Source organism: Pseudorca crassidens, chromosome X (genome assembly GCF_039906515.1).
Source record: "Pseudorca crassidens isolate mPseCra1 chromosome X, mPseCra1.hap1, whole genome shotgun sequence".
NCBI lineage: Eukaryota > Metazoa > Chordata > Mammalia > Artiodactyla > Delphinidae > Pseudorca > Pseudorca crassidens.
Window position 1 is genome coordinate 9,574,986 of NC_090317.1, and position 21,969 is coordinate 9,596,954.

The 21,969-nt window shown below is 39.8% G+C and overlaps 1 pseudogene; it reads left to right on the plus strand.

The window, feature by feature from the left end:
- The first annotated feature begins 929 nt into the window (after nucleotides 1–929).
- The window catches only part of LOC137217316 (heat shock-related 70 kDa protein 2-like), a 75,510-nt pseudogene continuing 54,470 nt past the window's right edge, over nucleotides 930–21,969 (plus strand).

The window sequence follows — 21,969 nt, forward strand, 5'->3', positions numbered from 1 at the left end:
CCTTGGAGTATCTGTCCACAGGGGACAGACTCCAGCTGCTCAGCCTGGGCCCCATCTATCTCCTGCCTCAAGATCATTCAAGTTTAGTCCAATGGAACTTAATGTTTTCAACCTTCTATCTTCTTACATTGGCATTATTCTAAACCTAGTTCATATACAAATATTATCAATTGTTCCTACACTGCAACTCCATGCACAAGGACAGAGAACTTACGAATTAGTTTATTAGTTTACTTTTTTTCTAACTGCTGTAGGAGAGCAAAATATGCCACCCCAAAATGTGTCTCTTTGACATGAGGATTATTTTAAGCTGATTATTGTTAAGAGACAGAAAACTCAGGAATTTTTTTTCTTTATACCCTCTCCTTAACTGCCTAGAAGAATTTAGATAGGGAGCCTGTACCTGGAAGACAGCATCACCAAAGATAACTTTGTTTTACATAAGAAAGACTTCTCCCTTGGCATGGCAAACGTTTGTTTACCAAACATTACTTCTTCCCATCTTCTCCTTGCGAATTGTCTTCCTCCCCTTTGAAGTCTCAAACCCCTACCCCTCCTCCTTAGTTCAGGGTAGCATATAAACCTCAGTTGTCTGACTGCCTATGGGTCTCATATTCTTATGGGGTCCCATTAGAATTCAAAATTAAATTTGATTTTCTCCTACTGATCTTTCTCATGTCAACTTAATTATTAGACCAGCCAGAAGAACCTAGAAGGAAAGAAGAAAAATTTTCCTCCCCAAAACTACATAGAAAATAACATACCACTGTGTATGGTGGGCAGAATAATGACCTTAGAAAGATGTCCACATTCTAATCTAAGGAACCTGTACCTGTGGTACCTTACATGGCACAAGGGACTTTGCAGGTGTGACTAACTTAAGGATCCTGAGATGCGGAGACTATTCTGGTATTTTGCGTATAGGCTGAATGTACACAAAAGTCCTTATAAAACGAAGGCAAGAAGGTCTTAGAAGGAGGTGCAAGGATACAAGCATAGTCAGAGGAGAGAGATTTGAAGCTGCTACATCGTTGGCTTTGAAGACGGAAGAAGGGGTTATGAGAAAAGGAAGGTAGGTGGCTTCGAGAAACTGAATAAGGCAAGGAAATGGATTTCTGCCTAGAGTCTGCAGAAGGAATGCAGCCTGGCTGACAAGCTGATTTTAGCCCAGTGAGACACATTTCAGACTTCTGACCTCGAGAACTGTAAGAGAATACATTTGTGTGTTTTAAGCCCCTCTGTGTGTGCTAATTTATTGCAGCAGCAATTGGAATCTAATACAATGTGTTTCATAATGTGTTCCTGAGAAGCTCATGGAAATTTAAGTTTTGAAGGTTAATTGATAGTTTTTAAGCGTGCTGGGGAAATTCACTATTTCAAGGAAGGTCAAGAATGGATCCAATTTTTTAAAGCAGACTCCTTTCCCATTGTGAAAATCCACCTAATACGTTTTATATACTTACATTGTTCTTTGCCACATTTTTCTAATACAGAAAACATTAAAATACCCCAGATAAAGCAACAGATGTTGCCTAGACAGCATAGAAAACTGTGAGATTCTGGATTTTGAAGCCTAGAATATGGGTTGACTGTTTCAGACCTTCAGGGGTCACTGGGGTATTGCTGGTGGTGGCTGTTGTGAATGTGTTTGTTTCTTGTGTTTCTCCTTCCTGAGGAAATCTTAACCCCTGTGTACAGAAAGCCTTGCCTAGGTTTGCCTCTAGATTCGATGCTTGCCTCTGGCAGTGGAATTCCTAACAACTGAGCAAATCGGAATGAGATGGGGATCTCATATGAATCAGTGCCATTTAGGAACTCACCCACTTACTGAACAAAAGGACCAGACCCCGGGTGGGAACAGAAGTGCTGATTAGGAAGCATAGGTGGCTGTTTCTAGCAGTTAGAATCAAACTCCTTTTTTCAGTGTAGCCTGGGGACATTTTCAACTCTGACCTTCCTCATTACTCTGTAAGGAAACAAAAATGTTTCCATAGCTCTAGGCTTCTACCCCACACTGTAGCAAAGGTCAAAGTTTACTACCACTCTAGCTAATTTCATGAAAATAATTTTTGTTCATTGTGTAGGAAGCAGCCTCAACTTTGTGCCATTGCTGCACTATGAAAGAAAATGCCATGAGAAGACTCTTGGAACATTCAGCAAGTACTTTTTATAGATTCTATTCTACATAAAAAGTGCCAGCATGTAGAGTCAATTAGGAATTAGTACAAGTGGGCAACAAACCAAACAAAGTTGAAAAACATTGAAATATATAACTATTTCAGTTGTTCTGTTTTCTCCCACTGCAGTTTATTAATTGGGTTGTTAAACACATGTCTGCAACTCCTCCTGAGCTGGAATTGATCATTTACCTAACACTATTTTCTAGTATCTCAAAGGATACACGGCCTGTCTCATGATTCTTCAGAAATTCATTTCGAGTTAATTGGCAAGTGAGGAATTCTGGACCATTTGATGAATGTGTACTGTGTGCCAGGCCAGGGATCTGCAGTAGGGACCAGGATTGCTGGACACTGACCTCATGCTGATCAGAGTGTGTACGACTTGTTGAGGCAATTTGGGAGCGTGACTTAGAGGTACAGACTGAGGCAGCAGTATAAACAGACAGATTTGTCTGCTTCTCTGGCACATTCAGCCCCTATAATATAGTCCATTTCTGTCTACAAATGAAGATATGTTGACCCGTCGTTTGCTGCTGGTAGAATATACCTTGGACTAACTATTGTTATAATCTCACATTCTTTCTCATTTTTAAGTGAGCATTTTCTTATTGTAATTTTTAAAACAAGTTTATTGCATTATAATTTATATAATAAAATGTACCCATTTCAAGGGTGCAGTTTAATGAGTTTTGACAAACATATATAGTCATATAACCATCACCAGAGTCAAGATATAAAATATTTCTATGACCCAGAATGTTTTATCCTGCCCCTTTGAAATCAGTTTTTCTTCTCCCACAGTGTTCAAGACCTACCTGCATTTTGTCAACATAGATTAGATTTAACTTTTCCAGAATGTCACATAAATGAAATCAGACAGTATGGGCTATTTGTGTGTGGTTTCTTTCTTTTAGCGTAATGGCTGTGAGATTAATCTATGTTGTGTGTGAATTGAAAGTTCATTCCTTTTTATTGCTGCGTAGTATTCCACTGTATGGATGGACCACAATTTGTTTATTCATTCACCAGCTGAAGGACATTTGGGATGTTTCCAGATTTGGGCTATTGTGAATAATGTTGCTATGAACATTCATATGCAGGTTTTTGTATAGATGTGTTTTTATTTCTCTTGGGTACATGCCTAGGAGTGGAATTTTGGATCATATGGTAAGTATATGTTTAACTTCGTGAGAAACTGTCAAATTGTTTTCCAAAGTGGATGTACCATTTTTCAGTTCCACCAGTAATTATGAGAATTCCAAGTTGTTCCATATTCTCATCAATACTTCCTGTCATCATTCTTGTTCACTTTAACCATTCTAGTGTGAATATAGTGGTGCCTTTTGTGGTTTTAATTGGCATTCCCTGTTGACTAATGACGTTGAGTATCATTTCATATTCTTACTGGCCATTGATATATATTTTTTGTTAACAGTGCACAGATTTTTGTGGTTTTTAATTGAGTTGTTTACCTTTTTATATTCAGTTGGAGATGTAGTTTATATATTCTGGATAACTATCTTTATTAGATATATGTGTTGTAAATATTTTTTTCCCTGTCTGTAGCTTGTCTTTTCATTTTCTTAATGATGAAGAATGACTGATTTTTCTAGGTATTTGTCTGTTACAAACATGTCTAGGTGAAGTGATCAATGTTGCTTTTCAACCTGCCTATGTGATGAAAGACTCAAAAAGTCTAAGACTCTTAAATTTTAGAGTAATAAATTCTAATTGAGTGACATTTTCAGGAACTCATGAAAACAAACAGGAACACAAAGGTAATATTAATATTTTTGACTTGACATAATGAACAAAATCTTCCTTGTTAAAATTCTCCTTGCAAGAGTATGGGATCAGAGATTTATGCCTAGAGTACTATCCTAATGCAATTATTTATTATAGTGTTTGTTTAGATATTTCATTTAAAATTGAAGAGGTACGTTGAGTTCATGTTTTAAGTGTAGAGTTCTCCTTTAACCCCCTTCATCCAGTACAATTCTGCTAGTATTGTGGAAAGACAAAAACAAAGTTTTAACATTAAAGTAACATTTTTGTCACTCAATGCATCATTTTATGATTTGTCCTTCACATATTTTTTTCTCTTTTCATAGAAATTAATAGCCATGTTATAGTTATTCTTTGAGGGATATGAAAATTAATATTGTAAAGGTTTAAGTTTGGGATAAATGTTTCAAGTAGGACATTGATCTTTTCATTTTTGATAAAGATGATCTATATTCTATTAAAATCCACATGCTCTGGATGGGCAGACATGTTTGCATTTTCTCCATTTTTACTGTACATTTCGTTTTCTGTCAAAAGGGAAAGAGAGGTGAAAAAGGAAGAATGATCAACAAGTATATTTCCCTTATAATTTATTTTCATGGCTGATGTTGAAGAAAAAGTTAAATAAAAATTAAGACTCTTCCTCCTCTAAAAAAAATATTAATGAAGTAGTATTCCAATGTCATAAGATAAAAAAAGAAAAATTTAATATCAACTTGTTTTCTGCATATATTTGTGAGTAAAGATGAAATATTGCTTGGAGAGTTGAAATTCTCAACATTGCTGTATTCATAGTTCTGATCATTAATTTCTGAAGAAGAGCATGCATAATTTGTGATACATTTTGCCTAAAGAAGTTTCCCCAAAACTCCACAGGGAAAACCCAAAATAGAGCCAGATTCATCAAACAGGACTGCTATTTTCCATTCGTACCTTTCCATGTTTTATTTTTCAGTGATTCCTAAAGCAGTTTCTCAAACTCCAAAGCAGGCTTAAAATTCTTTGAACATTGGCACAAATTAATATTAACAGTAATGAGTTCATTTGTGTTTCAGTAGTGGATAACTTAATTTCAGTTATTAAAGTACAATCCTGAGGGTAGGAGAAAAGCATCAAGGGGTCACCAGGAAGCAGGACAAGGAAAGGGTATCCAACATTTAGGCTCACTTATCAAACTTTCTCTTAGGCCACCTTTCTTTCCAAGTGTCTCTGACTGTCTATGTTATGTTCACGCAACTTCCTCGGGAATCTTAGCACCGTGCAAGACCATTTAAGTAGGATGTAATGGAGAGGTCCCTGAACTCTGAGTCAAACCCGTCAAAATCTGTATCTTGGCTCTGTGAATGCTACCTTGCTGAGCTTCAGTTTCCTGGTCTGTAAGATGGAGATGGCAAGATGTGCTTCACATAATAGTGAGGACAAAATGAGATAATGTATGTGAGGGTATCCAGCCAATGGCAGGGGGTTATATTACATATAAATTGAACATAAATTTGAATTCAAACATAATGAACTTAATTGAAGTGACAGAATTTTTTTTTTTTTTTTGGCATTGCAGAGATTTGTTTGCTTCAAGTCAGAGTTGGAAGAGACCTCAGAAGTCACGTTGCTTAACCCTTAATTGAAATATGTGTTCTGGCAACGGCCTCCCAGACTGGTGGTAAACTGTGATCTGCTAGGGCATCCCAGTTATGAGAAGCTACTGCCCTCTGAGGCATTCCACTCCATTGTTTAATAGCTCCTCTTAGAAGCAATTCCTACTTCATTCATCATTCAACAGATATTTATTAAGCATCTACTATATGCCAGGCATTATGGATAAAAAGGTAAGACTGACAACCTTTGCTCTTCTGGAGCTCACAGCTTTATGAGGATGACATATAAATGGATAGTTACACAAGTGAGATGAGTATTGTGATGGGCATGAGGGCTGTGCAAATGCAGATAAGGGCATAAGTATGGCCTCGCATGGGGGTTGGATGGTGAGAAAAGGCTCCCTAGAGCAGAGACTTGAAGGATGAGTAAGTTCTCCTTGCAAAGAACAGGGGAATGGGTGCTCTATCCCAGCAACTGAAGCAACAGGAACAAAGGCAAGAGGTGAGAGAGAAGATGGCTTGTGTGGAAAACTGCAGGTATGACTAGAAACCGAATACGAGGGGCATTGTAAGGGCTAAGACTTACAGGTGCCTGGTCACGAAGAGGAAACTTTGGTGTACTAACAAGCTGAGGCTTTATCTTGAGGGCACTGGAGACTCATTAGAGTGTTTTGAGAAGAGGAGTAGAGTGGTCAGGTTTGTGAAGAAAGTATAAATGAGCTCCGCAACTCTTATTGCAAGAAATGGCACAAAATTCAGTTTCAAATAGAATTAAATTAAATCTGGCTTTGAGCACCCTCTCCCCCTTATCAGGATGGCAAGATTCTAATATTGCTCATGTTTTAGGAATTCTCACTTTTTTCTAACTTGCATAGATTCTTCATCTGTTTTTTATTTAAGTTGTTCAGCTACTGTTTCAGGGTGAATTCAGGGTGATTTTTTTACCCTTTTTTTTTTATTATGCTCATAATATCAAATTGTGCTTCACTAATTAATACTGAAGAAAGTTTTATAGGCAACGATAGACCTACAGAGTTCAAAATCTATTGAAAAACCAACTCTAAAGTTTCCAGAAAGAGATAATTTCACATGTGGTTGGTTTTAGAGCTCCATGTGTATGAACTGTACCTTATTTAATATCCTTTATAATGTACTGTGGAGTATGCTATACAAGAGGAAATTGAAAGAATGGTGTGCTGGTCTCCCTGTTCTCTCCAAAAGGCTCACGCTCTCTCTCCCAGGTCAAAGGGCTTTGATCTCCTCAATGCCAGTCCCTCTCAGGGGACACAAACTCCAAAAGGAAAGTCTGTGTACGTGAGTGTCTTCCAGGTATTCTGTAACTTTGGGTTTTGAATCTAGTGGACACAGGGAAAAGATTGTCCTTAGCAAAAGAAGCTGTGGAGAAGGAAAACTAATTTTCCCTCTACCATCTAGATTCTTTGCTGAGACCCCCTTGTAATAAAAAGACAGCTTAACGGAAGAAAAACAAACAGAAGTTTAATAATATGGACACCTCCTGTATACATGACCCAGGAAACCTGAAAAGCTCTTTAATGACCCAAGCCACCACCTTAAATATCATCTTCAGCTAAAGACAAAAGAAAGATGTTGGGGGTCAGGGGAGCCAGTTATGCGAGGTGACCAGGAAGAGCACAGTGAACAAGGGAAGGTTGTTGTAAAGATTTAGCTGTTTGCCTTCTCCATTGATAAATTTCTAGAGATTAGAATCTTCCTCCTCTTTCTGGTATAGACAGAGAGACCTTACAAATGGAGATTTCCCTGACAGATATAAATGTCCCTTACAAAAGGGTAACTTCTACTTGGTTTTCAGAGCTTCTCCTGTGCCTGTAGTTTCTCAAAATATCCTGCCCAAAGTCATCCTTATACCAAAGAGGCATACTTTGGGGTGTCAAATTCTCCCCTTTAAAGCAAACACCCAAAACACAAAGAGTTTGATTGCCTTCTTGTGTTGGGGGAGGAAAGTATATATTTTCCCCTGATATGGAGCAGAATATTATACCCCAAAGTGTGCTACTTTGGCATGTGGATTGTTTTGAGCTGAAGGCAGTTAAGATGCAGCAGACTCAGGGAAAGCTTTACCTCTCCCCTAACTGCCTAAAAGAATTTGGATTAGAGGGCCTGTACCAGAAAGAGACCCATTACCAGAGATAACTTTCTATGTCAGAAAGATTTACCTGCACCTCATTGCCAACATTTGTTTACTAAACTTTTGGTATTCTCAGCTACTTGTGAATTGTATTCCTCCCCTTTGAAACCCCATACCCCATCTCCTTCCCCTTGGTTCCAAATGGAATATAAGTCTTAATTGCCTGACTGCCTTGAGTCTTCATGTTTTTGTGGGTGTCCTGTATACATGTAATTAAATTTATTTTGCTCCTGTTAATCTGTCAATTTGATTATTAGACCAGCCAAAGAACTTGAAAGGGAAGAAGGGGAACGTTTACACCACTACACCCCACTCTTTCAAAAGTACTTCATCAACTGTAACAGAATACAAAGCAAAATCCTAATAAGTTATCTAAGCACAGTTGCTTTGAAGAAAGTTCAGTATCATATTCAAGAGCAGGATTGGGGTAATGTGGTTTGAGACAGACTGGAAACTTTATAAACTAGTCAGGAAATTCACTCAATACAGTGCCTCAGTAAATATTTGTTACTCTGTGCCAAGCACTGTTCTAGGTACTGACGAGACAGAAGTGAATAAGCGAGATACAGATGCTTGCCCTCGTGGAGCTCACATTATTTCTGAGGATGAAATCAAATAAAACAAATTAGTTAAACACATAGTATGGCAGATTGTGATAAGTGCTATGGGCAAAGTGAAGCAGAGAAGGGAGAGTGACACTCGGGAAAGGTGAATTTTGTATAGGGCAGTCAAGAAAGACCTCGCTGAGAAAGTGACGTGTGAGTGAAGACCTGAAGGTGATATGAGAATAAGCTGTGAAGATATCAAAGTGGAGAGAGCCTTCCAGGCAGAGGGAAGAGTACACACGTAAAAGCTTTGAGGTGATAGGGCGTGGGTCTTCTTCTGGGCTTTTACTTTTATGTTCCATGAGCCAATCTCTCTGTCTCCGTCTCTCTCTCTCTCTCTCTGTTTCTCTCTGTCTCCCTCTCTGCCCATACCACATTGCCTTAATAGCTATAGCTTAATAGTAAAGTGTGTACATACCCACCTTATTTTGCTTCTTCAGTAGGTTCTTAAATATTGTTTGACTTTTGTTTTTTCATACAGATTTTAGAATCAGACTGCCAATTTGCTTGAAACGCCTTGTTGGGATTTTAATTGGTATTTAAGAAAATCTATAGGTCAATTTGGGAAGAAAACCTTTATGATATTGAATCTTTTCCTTGAACATGGTAAATGTCTGTAATTATTTAATTCTTATTAATATATTTCAATGCCATTTTACAATTCTCTCTATACAAGTCTTGGTTATCTTTTGATAGATTTATTCTGAGGAAGTTCTGTTTTGTTGATATTATGGAACACATCCTTTAAAAATATATTTTCTAATTCTGCTTCAAGTATATAGCAGTGTAATTGACTATAACATAGTGACTATGAGCTTTGTTACTGGAATTAGCTTACCTAGGTTTGAATCCTGGCTCTACCACTATTATTGTGTAAATTTGTTTGAATTACTACAATCCTCTGTGTTCAGTTTCCTAAAGTTTAAAATAGGAATATCTTGTTGGGTTGTTGTGATTATTAAAGTTAGTTAATGTAAATAGAGTACTTATGGTATCACCTGACTCAGAATAAACACTATATAAATGCATATACTTCTTGTTAATATTATGTATTGATTTTACATAGTGTCGCCATACTAAATTCTCATTATTTCTCATAATTTGAGGTAATTTTTGCTTTTCTCTGTAGATAGTAAACCATATCATTTGCAAATAATGACAGTTTTATTTCTTTCTCTTTAATTCTTATACCTGTGGTTACTGTCTTCCCATGTCTAACTGTACAGGCTGGATCCTGCAGTACAAGTTAGAATAAAAGTGCTGGTAGTGAACCTCTTTGTCTCTTTCTAGATTTTAAGGAAAATGTTTCAGATGTTACATCATTAATAATAATGTTTAGTATAGATTTTTAATAGATAAACTTTTTTCAGATTAGGTCAGTTCTTAAATTTATTTATTTTTGCTGTGTTGGGTCTTCGTTTCTGTGCGAGGGCTTTCTCTAGTTGTGGCAAGCGGGGGCCACTCTTCATCGCGGTGCGCAGGCCTCTCACTATCGCGGCCTCTCTTTTTGCGGAGCACACGCTCCAGACACGCAGGCTCAGTAGTTGTGGCTCACGGGCCTAGTTGCTCCGTGGCATATGGGATCCTCCCAGACCAGGGCTCGAACCCGTGTCCCCTGCATTAGCAGGCAGATTCTCAACCACTGCGCCACCAGGGAAGCCCTAGATCAGTTCTTTTCTATCTGTCTGGATGCTTTGGAAGACCCAGCCCTTCTCTTCATGGAAAATTGGAATCGAATAGGCCAGTTCAACCTCAAGAATTTGTTATTTAGGGAATTCCCTGGAGGTCCAGTGGTTAGGACTCGGTGCTTTCATTGCCGAGAGCCCAGGTTCAACCCCTGGTCAGAGAACTAAGATCCTGCAAGCTGTGCAGCACGGCCAGAAATTAAAAAGAATCTGTTATTCAGTGTTTTCATGAAGTGTGGTGTGAACTGTTTATATAATTTCTGAATTATTAATCTAGCTGTTATAATAGCTAGTTAAACCCTAGAGCTTCAAAATAACAAAACCAGAGTAACACAATTTTTAGACCTGTGCAAGGAGGTTCAGTTAGTGGAGAGAGCGGAAGGTTCTCATTACATCGCAGCTTTTAGCAAGGCTCCTGTGCGGCGTTTAACTGTGAGAATGCACTTGGAGGTACTCAGTGAAGCTGTGTTATGAATTAATAATGTTCTCTGGTGACCAGACATTTCACTACATTTCTGCATAAACTAACCACTCGTAATAGTGGCTCTGCCTGGAACTAAATGCCGTGCACAGTAGAAATAAGATTGGGGAGCATCATTTTAAAGACAAGTTTATAAAAGGAAATTGCTATCATGCTTTCTTGAAATTTTAATTATCCAATATTAGATTCTGAATTTAACAACTGTTTACCTTTAAGAAAATAATGCAGTTATGTTCAGAGCAGTTATTTTACCAGACAATAAAACTATGGGAGACTAAAAAATTCTCTCTCGTAATTCACAGAAAACAAGGATGAGAACATATTCTAAAGGAAAAATGAAAAAACATAGAAGTTAATGCGTTAGAGGCTGCCAAGGGAGTCCAAACAGCATTAAATATCAGCGGAGAACAGACTTGACTTGTTTTCTTTCTAAATTACTTTTCAATTCCCATCCCAAATGTTGCACGTCAATATTTTAGTGGGTTCCATTTTAAAATTCATCAAAGTACATACATATGGCACAGACCCAGTTCATCTGGAATCCACGAAGTTCAAAGGCTTCGTATTATCTTCAGAATGCTGGGATGAATAGAGCAAAAAAATTGGCTTTTGAAAATGTGTCCCTTTACATGAAACACCCCGGGCTCAGGAGTATTAGGGGAGTTGTTTTGAGTTGTTTGCATATAAATTTGCAAAACTTCTTTTCATATGAATTACAATGGAAGGCTAGGATTTTCAGTAGACCCTCATTTGATGAATAAGCATTTACTGGGTACCCATGTGTCAGGCTCAGTGGTGAATCAGTCGAAGTTGATGTCTGGTAGAACTCACAATAGATCAAGAATGACAACAAAACAAACAATTACAGTGTAGTATAAATGTTCATAAAGGTAAGCTCTGAGAGCTGTGAAAATATTGTGGGAGACACAGCTACCTCTGCCTGGAGTGTTTGGAATGGGGGCAGGGAAGCCTTCAGAGAAGCACTGACTTGTGAATTAGAGACTGAAAGAAGCGCCTCTGATTGCCAGAGGAGCAGGGCCAGCTTTATGGGTATGTCACCTGTGTAGTCACACATGGCCCCATGCATAGAGAGATCCCATGCTTGGCTTAAGTTCTGCTGTTGCCATCTTGAATTTCTTATTTTCACATTTTCGTTTTACATGGGGTGTTGAAAATTATGTAGTCAGTCCTGCAGAGGAAATAGGGGACTACAAAATATCTACATATTCTGCATCCTGAAGGGGCTACCAGACTGGGATGGAAGTAAGTGGCTCAGAAGAACAAAAGAAAATAGTATCATACAACAGACTGAATGCTGTAAATATATGGATGAAATGTCAAGGCAAGTCAGAGAAAAGATCAGTTCATTTTTCCTGAGGTGGGGTGGGATGGAGAAGAGAGTACTGAGGTACCTCAGCGAAGAAGAAACAATTGAATTAGGCCTTAAAAAATGCTTTGCCTATTTCACCAAAGGTGAAAAAAGGCATTTTAGTCTGAGAAAATAACATATGCAAAGAAAGTATCCATTCACTGAACAAATATTTATTGATTGCCTGCTGCCTGCTGTGTTCCACGCACTATTCCAGGTACTTGGGGATAGAGCAGTGAACAAAACAAAGTTTCTTCCTTGATAGAGCTTGCATTTTAGTATGGGAACTGGACAGTAAAAAAAAGTGAATAAACTTACACCATCAGATGATAGGAAGAAAAATAAAGCAAGGTTAGAGGGTAGAGAATGGGGGAGGAGGCTTTTAAAATGCGGTTTCTGAGGTGGTGACATTTGAGCAGAAACATGAATGAGGTAAGAGAGCAAACAATGTAGAGTGAACAGCCAGCAAGTCCAAGGTCCTGAGGCAGGAATAGCTTTAAGATCTAAGACAATATGGATGTCAGTGTGAGTGGAGCTCAGTTAGGAAGGGAGAGGGTGGCAGGCAGTGACAGCAGAGATTAGACAGGGATCAGGCCATGACGGCCCTTACAGGCCATGGTAAGGACTTTGGGCTTTATTCAAAGTGAGATGGTTGCTATTAGAGAATTAAGAGCAAGGGAAGACTATTTCTAGGTTGTATTGTGAAAGGTGACCTTGGCCCCGCTGTGGATAACAGGCTGTAGAAGGGCAAGAGGAGTGGAAGCAGACAGGAGATGGTGGTAGTGACGTTGTCTAGAGAGGTCACGGTGGAGGCACTGAGATGTGGTTAGATTTGGGTGTATGCTGAAGGCAGAGGCAACATTATTTGTTGCTGGATTAGATATGGGGTGTGCAAAAAGATGCTTCCAAGGATTATGGATGGCCTGAGAAAATGGAAGAATGGAGTTGCCACTTACTCTGGGAAAGTCTTGTACACATTATGCCCCAAGGTGGGGGGCTGGCTTAGGTCATGAGAAATAGAGTTTAAAATGTGTGTAAGTAAAGGATGGGAAATGTGGCTGAAAAAGATAGGTGGAAACTATCTCAAGTTGGGTCTTATAGATTAGGAGGAGTATGGACATTATCCTAAGGATTTTAAGTCTCAAAATAGCATAATAAATCCTTCATTTCAGAAGGATTATTTTGACTGTCATGTAGAAATTCTTTTGGAGAGGTGGTAGAGGGGTCAATTAGGAGGACATAATAGTCCGCAGGAGAGATGGTGGAAGTGCTGGTAGTTGATTTAGAGAAAAAAGGATGAATTTGAGAGAAAGTCATGGATTCTTTCATACGTTAAATACTTTCGAGCACCTGTTTTCTAGGCATCATTCTTGGGGCTTGATGATATGCCAGTGAATAAAACATAATAATTTTGCCCTCATGAAACTTACATTGTAATGAGAGGAGAAAGACAATAAAATAAACAAGTAACATATGAGGGAGTTAAGATAGTGATAAGTTCTATGGAGAAAAACTGTAGCTGAGAAGGAGGATAGTGTAGGAGAGGGGTTGCAGTTCTAAATATGGAAATCACAGCAGGCTTCACTGAGAAATTGACATTTGAATAAAGATCAAAGGCTTTGATTTTGAATTTCTATAAATCCGTTTATTCCACAGATATTTGTTGAATGTATTCCGTGTCCCCAGACACTTTGTTAGGTACTGTCGTTCAGTAGAGCTTTATTTTTATTTTTCCATAACATCTGGAAGCATAAACAATGCAAATTATATTTTTAAAAGACCTTGATGATGTTTGCATTGCAACTGTCATGGCCCTTTGGGATGTTCGAAAGCTCTCACATATCCTTATGGAATGCTCCCACAGAACAAATGCCACTACTGGAAGAGCAGTTACAGGAACTCAGGGGAGGAATTAAAACATTTGGCCGCTGCAGTGAAAGACTGTTGCAAACTAAATAGGGGTATAAACTGAAGTTTAATCTGATGATACTGTTCTTTGAAAATGCCCGTATAATTGAAATAATGTAGGAAATGACTTTGTAAATTATAAAGCCACATCTCATCAGAGACCTTCCCTAACAACAATATCCAAAAAAAGCAGCAGCCCACAAACGCCACTCTCTCCCTTGCTTTCGTGCTTCATTTTTCTCCATATCACTTATCGCCAGCTGACATATTATCTATTTCACTAAGGTATTTGGGTTTTTCTGTTTCTCTCTCCAACCAGAATGCAAGCTCCACGAGGTCAGGGATTTTCTGTTGTTCACTGCTGAATTCTCAACATTTAGTACAATGCCTGGCAGATACTGTAAACTTTTATTCTTAAAAAAAATTAAATTGTTAAACACATCGATTTTAAGCAAGAAGAAGAAGAAGAAGAGGAGAGGAGAACATCTAAGAGGAAGAAGACTAGGAGGAGGATGTTACGAGCTCCCGACCCAGTAGAAGTTGGCACTGGTAATACACTTTGTGAGGTACATCTGTACAGTCGGGGCCGATCCCCTTTGGTCTGTTGTCATGTGTTTTGGGAATAGCTGGCCAGGTAGGGTGGCCAATCATTCCAGTTTCCCTGGACTGAGTCCCAGGGCATGGGACTTTCAGTGTTAAAACTGAGAACGTTTTGGGCAGCTCAGGAGGGTTGGTCACCCTCTGGTCATGCATATGGGTGCCATTTGAGAATGCAAATGTTACCAAGTTAGCACGATGTGGCCTTCATATTCCAGCTCTTCTACTCATTCATCTTATGCATTTGCTGTTCCTTTCCCACCATGAGGCCTCTATTTTAAACATCTAGGGAATAAAGATTGGGGCTAGCTGGTTTCTAATGGTTCTTCCAGCTCTAACAGTCTAGTTCTTATTGCCATACATAGGAATTGAAGCCATTATGCTGATCTACCACAGTGACCTCAACAACTGAGCTTGCTAGCCAACTGAATCCAAACACTTAATTTAAGAATTGAAATAACATCTCTTGCCACTGAGAAATGGCACCTACGTGTGTTTTTAAATTTTATTCCAGAACACATAGCACCCAATATTCATGTTATGTTCCAAATTCAAGTGATTTGTGTTGGAGCTGACTCCAGTAAGATTTCCCCAGTGCTTTTCATGTGGTCCTTGTTGCCCTTAGGCCGATGCGGGAAGTGGAGAGTAGGCTGTTATTTTAGCGACTCTGAGGAAAGACTTCTTTCTGCCCCAAATCTTCGCATATTTGTCCTTGGGGCCTTAAAGTCTGTTAATGATGGTATAAGGTGTATAAAGGAAATACATCTCTATGTATCATAACACATTCACATTCCCTCATTCAAAATAGAGTATAAGTGTCTGACATTACAATTTTTTCTCAGCATAGATAGGGGAGAACAGGAAGACAGAGGACTAAAAGCCCAGGAATGGGAAGAGTGCAAAGAGCTTACCTTTGAATCGGAAAAGGCTATGGTATCAAACCACCATTTTGCCCAAGATATCCTCAGGGACCATGTGTCCCCAGATGCTTGTAACCCTCTCAGGGCTGGGTGCCTAGATCAGTCAAGTAGTATTTTTACAGTGACAACCTTCTATCTCATGCTCCTTATTTTTTTTTTTTGCTTTTTTCCACCTCAGACTGATTTACTACCTCAGCCCTGACGACACAGACATTGACCTGACCTACAGTCCTCATGAGTTCTCTTAACTCTAATCAATTCCCAGATCATTCGCATCAAATTCGGGCTCGTACATAACTGCAGGTAATATTAGATGTCAGAATGGAGATAAAATATTTACTGTGGGTAGTAGATTTCCATGGAAAGAGTGAATTTTTGTCTGTCTTGCTTTCTTGCCCACTTTTAGTTCAACTTCTACATGTACTTTGCCAATACTCAGTCATACCTTTCTTGACCTTTCCTTCTGGCCCTGCAGTCTATCTGGGTTTTGCTTCGATACCTCTTTTTAATCCATTTCCTCCCTTCAGTATCAAATTGCTTTGCTTATAGCCTTTTCTTAAATAACCCTCGTCTCATATTTTCAACCGCAATTTGGAGATACCATGTTTGGGATACCAGCCTTCAATTTGCCCTTATTTTTCCGAACGTAGTAGTTTTATGTTGGCAGACTATATAACTAAAGGTAACTGTAGTCACATACTCATCAGATTTCTCGTTTTGGCAGTGCCTCAGAGACCATTTATTCCCAATTCCATATATGGTGCTTGAATACCTTTTGGTCCGTGCTTGAATGTCTCGACTCATGGGAGCTCAACACTTTGGGAAGCAGCTTAATGTAACACAGGACAGCTCCGTCTGTTAGAAATATCTGCCTTACTTCTGAACGATGTCTGTTTCCTAAGATGGACAGCTCATGGATTCTAGCTCTACCCAGAACAAATCTCTCCTGTCCACGTAATAGCCCTTTGGAGGGTTGAAGGGAACAGTGTCATTGTGTCCCACCTGAATCTTACCTTCTCCAAATTACATGGTCCTATTCCTTCCCAAGTTCCTCATATGACACAGTCACAAGTCCCTTCTCTATCACTGATTCTCTTCTCTGGCCATGTTGCTGGTTATGGCACTCATTGCACAGATGCCTGCTAGAGCTCATGGAGAATACTTATACTGTTACCTCTTCGTTGCACAAATTTTGCTTCCACCACGTAAACTTGCAGTAACCTGGTTTGAAATTGATATTACACTAGTGATTCTCAAATGGTCACCCCTGGACCAGCCGCATCAATATCAGCTTCGCCCGGGAACTTGTTAGAATACGAATTCTCAGACTGGACCCCAGACGTATTGAATCGGCGACTGTAAGGGAGAAGCCCAGCAAACTGTTTTCACAAGCCCTCCTGGTGCTTCTGATGCATGCTCAAGTTTGGAAACTGCTGTACTCTTGACTGAGAGTCAACCCCCTAAATATCTCTTCCACGTGCTGCTTCTATGTCAGACCTCTGACATATTTGGCTTATGTTTGCCTAATTCTACTGCATTTCATTAGATTCATTCCACTGCCCCATTTTGTCAAATGCTTGTTGGATTCTGATTCTAGGAGTGACATCACCAAATGGTGACGTAGGTTCTTTCTGACTCTGCTCCCCTCACAAGAAGAACAACTAATCATGGACAAGACACCACTGAGAGAATTCTAGAATACAGGAGTGAGGCTGAAGCAGCCCCCTGTACCACACAGACCAGACAGATGGCATTAGGAGGGTAAGAGGGGCGGCTACGTGTGCACTGCGCAGCCCTCCCCAGGCTGGCAGAGCACCACACCCAGAGGATTTGGAGTCTGTTCTGCAACATACTTGCTAACACTCACAAATGTGGCTTTCTGTCAACTGCGATTTCGATAAACTTGAATCAAATATTTATTTTTTAAAAGGTTTCATTTTTCTGTAGACAAAGCTATGTTCATAATTTTCCTCAGAGGAGAGAATATGTTTCTAAGTCACAGCAACTGACAGCTTCTGAGGGGGACTGTGTTCTAAGTAGGCTCTTGTGTTTTGATTTACTTGTGTGGAGAAACTCGAGCTTGAGGCAAGTACTGGAGAAACATGTTAATGGTTCAGAAAGGGGCAGCCCATGGTCCAGAATGGACCTCTAGTCCACGCAGTGAACAGGGAGCAGCTCTGTGGTTCTCAATCAACCCTGACTGCACTGGGGAATCACTTAGGGAGGTTTCGAAAATAGCGTCCCTAAGGATTGGATTCACTTGGTCTGGAGTCAAGCCTGGATATGGATTTTTAAAAAGTAGTTTCTGACAGGAGTCGAATGTGTAGCTGGGGTTGAGTGAGAAACACCGAGATAGAGATTTCTAGGGACTTCAGCATTTAGCTGAGTGAGATGGGAACCACGACAGAGTTTTGAGCAATGGAGTGGCGTGACCTGACTCACGGGATGGTAGAGGAACTGGTTTCCCTGCTGAGAAGAGGATAAGATGTGTGACGCAAAAGAGATGCAGACAAAGTGCTCTGAGCACTCACAGAAATGAGAGCTCGCTGCTCGGGGCTGATTAGGGTGTCTTCATAGAGGAGTAGGCTGTGAAGTAGATTTTGAAGCCTGGCAAAGTAGACACATGAGAGGAATTCCAAGCATATGAAACAGCATGAACAATGTGGGAATATTTGCAGAATGGCAAGGACTCATGGCTATTAACACTGTAAGTCCGAGACAAGAAGACAGGTGCGTTGGGGCTATATCTTTGTAGGTCTTAAGTGCCAGGTTCAGTGTTTTAAAGTTTTTACTACAAGCTAAAAAAAAAAAAGCGGTTGAGAGCTTTTGAGCAGGAAAAGGACACTATGGAAGCTGTTTGACTATTTCCTCCCAGCTATCTCCCCCACATCCAATTGCTTATTAAAAATCACGATTGTGGGCTTCCCTGGTGGCACAGTGGTTAAGAATCTGCCTGCCAATGCAGGGGACATGGGTTCGAGCCCTGGTCCGGGAAGATCCCACATGCCGTGGAGCAACTAAGCCTGTGCACCACAACTACTGAAGCCCGTGCGCCACAACTACTGAAGCCCATGCGCCTAGAGCCCGTGCTCTGCAACAAGAGAAGCCACCGCAGTGAGAAGCCCGCGCACCGCAACGAAGAGTAGACCCCGCTCACCACGACTAGAGAAAGCCCGCACACAGCAACAAAGACCCAACACAGCCAAAAATAAAAAAATATAAATAAATAAATTTATTTTTAAAAATCTAAAAAAAAATCACGATTGTATCTCTGACATTTCTCCCAAATTCATCCTCTCTTGTTCATGACTACTATCACACCTTCTTGGCTGAAGTCCCCGTTCTCCACATGGGCAGTGGCAACAGTCTCCTCACTGGCATGCCTACATATGCTATGGCTTCTAGCTAATCTGTGCTGCCTACAGTATACTTTTAAAGCGTAAGTTTGGAACATGTTATTTGATTTCTTAAAATTTGTACTGGCTTCCTACTCTCCTGACTGTTGCCCTTCTTAAATGGTGTAACTGAGACATTTCTCCCAATGAAAGAGTATGGACACATACTCCCATGAGTTCAGTGGTTGGAAAGGCCTGCTTATCTAAGTGTGAATTTTCTTTGAAGTTTCAAGATTTATCTTTGCGATGTGTGTAGATGTCTGCACTCTACTTTATATGTCAGTTGAATATAAGCATTTTCCTTATACTCTTCGTATAAAATTGATATTTCTGCAAGACACATCAAATTTGCACATGAGCTTCAAATATACCACTGCACTGTCTTCCTTTTGTATCTCATTGCATTCAAGACTCTTTCATTGGTTCTAAGATTCTTCACCAGCTTTTCTCCTGTCCCCCAACACACACACACACACATACACACACGCGCGCGCGCACACACACCCTAACCTTCCTTTTCTCTTTACCCTACCAGCCACACAGAAATTCTTAGTTGCGTTGTATCACAAGAACTCCCTCATGTTGCTATACTTTTCAAAACCATTGTTTTCAACGGCTCTATGATATTTCATTGGCCATCCTCTACTGTTGAACATTTAGGTCTTTACAATTTAGAGAGGTTCTAAATTATCTTCACGTGTGTGTGTGTGTGTGTGTGTGTGTGTGTGTGTGTGTATATATATATATATATATATATGATAAATTTCCAGAAATGCAATTACTAGGTCAAAAGCAATAAAGAACTTTGTGATTATTCATACTTATTTCCAAATTGCTTTCCAAAAGTAATGTAAAAGAGTACTGGCTTCTCTGCCCCTTACCCTTCTCAAAGTTCTTACTAGTACTGTGGATTAGCATATAAATTGACAGATCTTAAGGGCTTCCCTGGCGGTCCAGTGGTTAGGACTCCATGCTTTCACTGCCAAGGGCCTGTGTTCAATCCCTGGGCAGGGAACTAAGATCCTGCAAGCCATACAGCCAGCCAAAAAATAATAACAATAACAGATCATAGCTTGTATCTCATCTTTGTTTTAGTGTATTTTCTGATTCTTTGGGTCATAATATATGTTTGTTTGGTATTTGCTTTTTGCTTTTTAGAAGTTGTTTAATTTCCTTTGCCCATGAGGCAGAGTAAAACGTGTGACCCAAAGTGTGCCATTTTGCCACGTGGATTGTTTTGAGTTGAAGACAATTAAGACCAGCAGACTCAGGAACAGCTCTTTTTTTTTTTTTTTTAATTTTTTAAAATTTGTTTTCTGGTTTTTTTTAAAATTTTTATTGGAGTATAGTTGCTTTACAATGTTGTGTTAGTTTCTACTGTACAGCAAAGTGAATCAGCAATAGATATACATATATCCCCTCTTTTTTTGGATTTCCTTCCCATTTAGGTCACCGCAGAGCACTGAGTAGAGTTCCCTGTGCTATACAGTAGGTTCTCATTAGTTATCTATTTTATACATAGTATCAATAGTGTATATATGTCAATCCCGATCTCCCAATTCATCCCACCACCTGCTTCCCCCATGGTGTCCGTACGTTTGTTCTCTACGTCTGTGTCTTTATTTCTGCCTTGTAAATAAGATTGTCTATACCAATTTTTTCAGATTCCACATATATGCATTAATATATGATATTTGTTCTTCTCTTTCTGACTGACTTCACTCTGTATGACAGTCTCTAGGCCCATCCACATCTCTACAAATGACCTAATTTCATTCCTTTTTATGGCTGAGTAATATTCCACTGCAAAAGCTCTTTACCTCTCCCTTAATTGCCTAAAAGAATTTAGATAGAGGGCCCATACCAGGAAGATAGCAAGTATCAATGATAACAGTTAATATCAGAAAGACTTATCTGCATGGAATGGAAACATCTGTTTACCAGCCTCAGTTGCCTGACTCTTTGGGTCTCCTGTCTTTGGGGATCCCATAAGTACAAAATCTGTTTTTCTCTAGTTAAGCTGTTTTATGTCAATTTGATTATTAGAACAGCCAAAGATCCTATAATGGAAGAATGGAAAACTTTTCCTGTCCTGCAGTTTTGGTGCCCAATGTGGGGCTCTACACTGGCTGGACGCTGCTCACTTTGGGGCTGCTGCAGCTGAGAGATCCTGGGACTGCTGACAGGAACCAACAGAAGGTAAGAATTCTTACCATGACAGTCTCTTGGATCTCTGCCTGCATGGTCTGGAGGAAGTGAGACTGGTAAGAGTCCTTTTCTCTCTCTAAATTTAGATTAGCAGGAGAAAATATTTGTGTGAACTAGTTTCTTAGGTATAGCAACTCTGGTAAAGATTTGTTATGAGTCCTCTTGTTTTCTATTGTTCCCTTTCCTCCCAGAGAAGGTCTTTGTTTTCCTTTGTCTCTGTCTTTTGTGACATTTGTCATACCGTAGGGTAGAACACAGGCATAGGTCCTATAAGCCTGTTGTTCAAGCTGGCCTCAGAAATTGGTAAGTTCATGCTTCCCACCAGATCGACATCTGTTTAGACAAACTTTGGAGTAGATGCCCTGTGTAAAACCAGATGAGATTTTTCTTTCACCTTGTTCTGTGTCCTGAGAGCTTGGCCTTATGACGAGTAAGAATATTGTCTCTGGTTTCCACCAGCCAGAAGATGCAAGTACCAACTTCCATTTTGATGGCCAGTCGAATCCACTGGGATTCTGAGATGCGAAGTCACACAGCATTCTCTTTGTTCGGCTGTGTCAGCTGTCAGGAGAACTTGTCGTAAGGGGTCCTGGTCCACAGGGGACCTTTGTTGTCTCAACCATCATTGCCTTGTAGTACTGGAAAAGTCCCATTCCAGTAGCACCCACCGAATGTCACAGATTAGTGGGTCTGTGATTGGGGGTGTCTCACATTCTCATGGGCAGCTGCAGACACTGCACTACACCATTCTTAGCACGTAACAAAAGTCTTTGCTTTCTTAGGCTAACCTGGGAATGAACTTTCTGGATCTTGTGAGGGCTGTATCTTTTGTACTTTCCTTTGAGATGCCTCTTGGGTCCATGTTAAGCCATATAGAGGCTTATTGATTTGAGTCACTATTGAGATTAATATAAGATCCTAGTTGTCAATGGCCAGACTACGGATGCCTTGAATTGGCTGTATTTGAAAGAAAACAGTTTTTAGAGAGCTCTCATCCTAAGTATCTTATTTGTACCTATGGAAAGGCTGAATTAAAAAGTGGACACATGGGGCTTCCCTGGTGGCGCAGTGGTT